Source organism: Melozone crissalis, unplaced genomic scaffold (genome assembly GCF_028551555.1).
Source record: "Melozone crissalis strain CALT ecotype California unplaced genomic scaffold, PUWL_Pcris_2 ptg000017l_1, whole genome shotgun sequence".
NCBI classification, from domain to species: domain Eukaryota; kingdom Metazoa; phylum Chordata; class Aves; order Passeriformes; family Passerellidae; genus Melozone; species Melozone crissalis.
The window spans coordinates 15,553,703-15,559,131 of NW_026535795.1; positions in this window are offsets into that span (position 1 = coordinate 15,553,703).

Sequence of the window (5,429 nt, forward strand, 5' to 3'; positions counted from 1 at the left end):
CCATGTGCATAAATACATTTTAGAGGTGTTGTATGTACTCTTTTTCATTCTTGGGCCCCACATATTTTCTGGATTAAGCATGTGATAACATGCTTTCCTAGCATGTTTTAGAAATATATGTTTATGAATTGTTCTTTGTGTTTTGAGAGTGATAAAAAATTGCACATAAGAACTAAACTTGGCTACTGTCAGTTTTTTTGGATCCGCCTTTTTGGGTGAACCATGCAGGACAATCAATAAGTTGCTGTATTGCAGGTTTCATTAGGCAACAGAAAAGGGTAAGCTTTTCTGTGAACATTGTAAGAAGTTTGCCATCATCGAGTTGACACTTGACTTTTGAAGAGTCATTCTTCTCAAACTCAATGCCTGTTCTGAGCTAATTTTTTTAAACTCAACTTTAATTGTGGTTATTTTGACAAAAGGGAACCTCAAATCTTGAAGATTCTGACCACTTCTTATTTGATAAGATTTAAAATAAAAATTCTACATGTAAAGGTTAGGGAAACTCATTCATACTAGTAACAAATGTTTATTTGAAATGATTATGGGACAAGATGAGGAAAAATGTATAGTGGAGATACTTCCCTCATGACAGAAAGAAGTAATGCTAAGGATGAACATCTAGCTGTACCTCGCTGAATGCAGATAAAGCCTTTGGGGAAGGGGAACTTCAGTCTGTCCCACTCTTACCAGCTGGATGCCAATAAATGGTGGTGCATCCCTCCCCAGGCTGCACCATGATCTGAAAAATGCTTACTAGGCTTGGCCTTGAACAACCCTCAGGTTCAGTTCCTCTGGAGCTTATCAAAAAACCTGCTTCAGGAACTGGTCCTGTATAATGTGTTCCTGGGATTTTTTTTGGTGTGGTTTTTTGTTTGTTTGTGGTTTTTTTTTCTTTTGTTTTTTCTTTGTTCATTAGTTTTGGGTTTTTTTTGTTTGTTTGTTTGTTTGTTTTTTTAATGGCATAATATTCTCCCACTTTCAAATAAAGTTTCTATCCTGAAGTGGGGCCAGGATGAAACACTGTTGTGACTAAAGCACATCTCTTGTGGCCCTGTAAACAGCGGCCCTGAGTGAGACCCTTGGGGCTCTCCTGGGTTGCAGTGACCTCCCTGTGCTGGGGCCTCTCGGAGCCGGGAACTCTCCCATTTTCTGCACTCAGAAAATCCCCAAAGGATGGGTCCTGGGCCAATCCCCCTACTCCTCAAGGCTCTGCCCTTCACACAGTGAAAAAAACAAAGGTATCTAAAGTGAGAACCATTTCAGTTAGAACCATTCATGTGTCTGCAGGGCTGTGATCTTATTAGTGACAAGGAAATGTGTTGGGATGACTCTTGCGACTGGAGGGTTGGAATGGAAGGATACAGGCAGGGGAGAAGAGAAGCAGTGTTGCTCTTTATGCCAATGACCAGCAGAAGTGCATGGAGCTCCACCTGGGGATGAATGAGGAACTGACTGAGAGTTTAGGAGTCAGGATTAAATGGAGGGCAGGGACAGGTGACATCACAGAGGGGGTCTGCTGCAGGCCACTTGAGAAGGAAGATGAGTCAATGAGGGTCATCACAGACAAACAGGAATTGTCTCATATTTACAAGCTCTAGTTTTCATGGGGGAATTCAACCACCCTGACGTCTGCTGGGGGGAGAACCCAGCAGGGCACAGGCAATCCAGGAGGTTTGTCGAATACACTGATGTCAACTTCCTTCTCCAAGTGGTAGAGGAGACAATGAAGAGAGGTGCAATGTCACCATATTCTCACCAACAAGGACAGGCCAGTGGGGAATGTGAAGCCCAAGGGCAGCCTGGGCTGCACTGACCATGAAATGGTGGATATTGAGATCCCTGGGGCACTGACAAGGGTGAGAAGCAAGCCCACTGTGCTCAGTTCTGGAGAGTAGACTTTGGACTCACATGAGATCTGCTTGATAGGGTCCTTTGGGATAATGCCCTAGAGGGAAGAGGAGCCCAAGCAAGCTGTAGCAATGGGAAACAAAGCGACACAGATCCCCTCACGCATCTGAAGGAGATCCCTTTATTACAGAAATTGCCCCTTTTTCACACCTTCAATCTCCACCTCCACAACTGAAAGCAAACCGAGGGCCAACCGAACCTAAGAGAAAGAGGGCACCCATTGGCTGGCTCAGGGCAGTGCTGCTGTCCACCCGTGCTGTCACCCAATCAGCTCCTTGCTCATACACTGTCCTTGCGTTCCTCCAGCCAATCACAACCTCGCTCCCAGCTGTCACTCAGCTGGCTCTCTCCTCACTCATAAGGGCCCCTCAGCCCCTCAGCCGATTTGCCGCAGCGGGGCCTTTCCCACAGGGCCTTCTCGTGAGCATAAGCCTCAAACACTTTAACAATTATAGCCTGGTGTCCTACATCAAACTGGTTGATATTAAAGGATCCGCTCTTTGAACTCAGCAGCAATGCATCCCAACAAAGACAAAGTCAGGCAGCAATGCCAGGAGGCCTGTATGGAACTGAGAGAGGAAATGACTAAACACAATTCATCAGCTTGAGAAGTTATGGCAGTCTGGTGAAGTTTTCACTGACTGGAAAATATCCCCCATTTTTAAAAAGGGAAATATGGAAGCCTTGGGGAGCTACACCTGCCTGACTGGCTGGCAATTCTCTCTCTGCTGAGACATCAGTCATGGGCCAACTGTTTCCAGTCAAATTGTATCTGCTGACATGTATGCTCTGTGCTTTGAAGTGGTACAGTTTCCCAGTGCTGAGTGCCAAAAAACTGGCCTGAGACCTCTACTATTGGCAGCTTTGATGAAATTTCAGGCTGGTGAATAAGGTCCTGCACTAGAAGGAAGAAAATGCCAGTTTTTAAAATGGACAATGTGAGTGGCTAGGAGAAATGATCCCTCTGACAGCTGATCCAAATCAGAGTCATAAAAAAGGCAGGTACAAGATGCTCTTACAAGAAGCAAAGCTCATACTAATGAACAATCAGAGTGGGCTTGTGCTAAGTAGGCATAGTAAAACCAACAAAGTGTTGATTCTAAGAGTACCTACACAGGATCATTTAGCCAGATCATATCTGACAGGTTTTAAATAGAGATTGAGATGAGGCATGAAGAGAGTGTTTCTGGGAGATTCTGTGAGGATTATTTCTCTTGAACAGTTTTCTAAATGATTTGGAAACAAGATTTGTGGTTGACATGTAGTTATTGGAAAGGAAAACACAAAGTAGTACGAATCATTTAGCAAACTGAGTTAATTCGTCCAAACCATAGATGAAGGAATAGGTTTAGAGGCTGTATTTATGGAATGGTACCATTAGGGTCTGGGGAAGCAAAGAACCCTGGATTTGGGGGTAATACTTCCAGACTAATGGTGCAGCAAAACTAATATTGCAAGGAGGAAAATATATTTATTTAATATGTGCAATTGCCACAGTGGATGCTGGTTTCCTCAAGCTTTACTTTAAAATGCCTTGTGTAAATTTTCTTCCCCTGGTTGCATACCTAACACCTTTCTTCAGTTTTGATTTAGGTAAAGGAGACATAAATTAGTGTGCCCTCAGTGTTTTCCTAGTGTCTAATAAAGGAAAAACCCATTATTTTCTAATGCTTTTTTTCCTCTGCCTTTCCCCACATGCACGTTACAGGGAAAATACTGGACATGGTTACATGATCCCTTGTCCTATAACCTTCTGTCTATCAATGTTTTGCTTTCCACAGATACTTTCCTCTTGTTGTTGGTAACTATCTGCATTATGCTGCTGACTTGTCTTTGGTACTCTTGGTCCCTTGGCGTGCTCCTAATGGTCCACACAGTAAACCTCACAAGTATCTTCACCATACTTTTTTTGACCAACAAAAATTAACGTGGTGACTCATCACATTGAACATAAACTTGTTACCGGGCTTGCAAGGGTTTTTCAGGGTGAAGAGAGAGATGAGAATCTTGACTCCATGATCAGAAGGCTGGATTTATTATTTTATGATATAAGTTTCATTAAGACTGTACTAAAAGGAATAGAGAGAGAAGTTCAGAAGCTTGCTAAGCTAAGAATAGAAAAGAAATGAATCAACAAAGGAGCTCTCTCTGATCTGTCCCAGAGAGAGCTTGGCCCCTGATTGGCCCTTAATTGTAAACATCCAACATGGGCCAATCACAGGTGCACCCGTTGCATTCCACAGCAGCAGACAACCACCGTTCACATTCTCTTTCTGGGGCCTCACCTCCCAGAAGAGGGAGAAATCCTAAAGAAAGGATTTTTCATAAAAGATGTCTGTGACATAAGCTGAAAAGTCTTATTTTTCCTGTGACCTGGGGTATTCCAGCACTGTCCTTTTGTTATCCCACACTGTCTCCCTACTGCAGGGTGGCTGGTGCAGCTTGGGAAGTGCTGTGGTGTCACAGAGTGAAGCCCTGAGCTGCAGATGCTCCTGCTCGAGATCCCTTGCATGCTCTAGGCAACCAGCTGTCCAGGGAAGCTGGCAAGCCTGGCTATTGATGCCTCTGGTGACTTCACTCACCTGCTTTTCTGGGCTGTGTCAGGGTGCATGGTGACAACCAACCCTATCTATTGTCACTAGTGCTATAGAAAGGTGAACTACTGGATACTGCCCACACTTGGCTAGACGAGAAGGAGATATTAGCTTGGCAGAACTAGTATTTTCAGGCCATTTATTATCATAAATACCAAATAGAATACAAAATCTTAAAACTGGGGTTAATAGGGAGAAGATAAGCACATGTGTGCTGTTGCCTGGGAGGGGATGACAGTAGTAAAGTAGAATTTGAGAGTAAAAAGAAGGGATATACAGGAAAACAAATGGAGTGGGGATGATTGTGCTGCTGAGCAACCCCACGCTGGATCTCTCCATCTCAGGAGAGCACAACCGTGACTGTTTTCACCCCTTAAGAGAAACCAGGGCCAGAGTAAACTGAGTTGTTGAACTCCAACATTCACTGCAAAAGCATTTCCAAAGGGAGGCAATTATTTATTTTTATCCGTTTCTTGCAGAGAAGTAAACGGGGATTTTTTCCATTGGAAATGGCTGGTGCTGCTGTGCCTGTGTCCGTTGAAGCGCAGTGACGGAGAACCCAGAAGAGTCCGGGGGTCGCTGAGCTCAGTGCACTGCCTGGTTATCAGTGTTGCATTCAGTCAAGCCAAGGAGACAATCACAGCACGGGGCATCGGCTCCCAGGAATCTTTCATTTTTATTCTGCAACTTGGTCGTACATGCAGAGGTTAGAAACAGCCGCTCTCAGGGTTGTTTTCCTCCTTGTTAGTTCAGCGCTCTCCCGGAGTCCCCGTTCCCTCAGCAACAGTCCTCAGCGGCGCCGCACGCGCAGTGCAGGCCCCGCCCAGTCCTGTCCAGCGCACGCGCCGCCGCCCCCGCGCGACCCCGCCTTCGCCGTGCCGCTCGCCCGGCCCCCGCGCCGCCCGGCCCCCGCCCCCCAGCGGC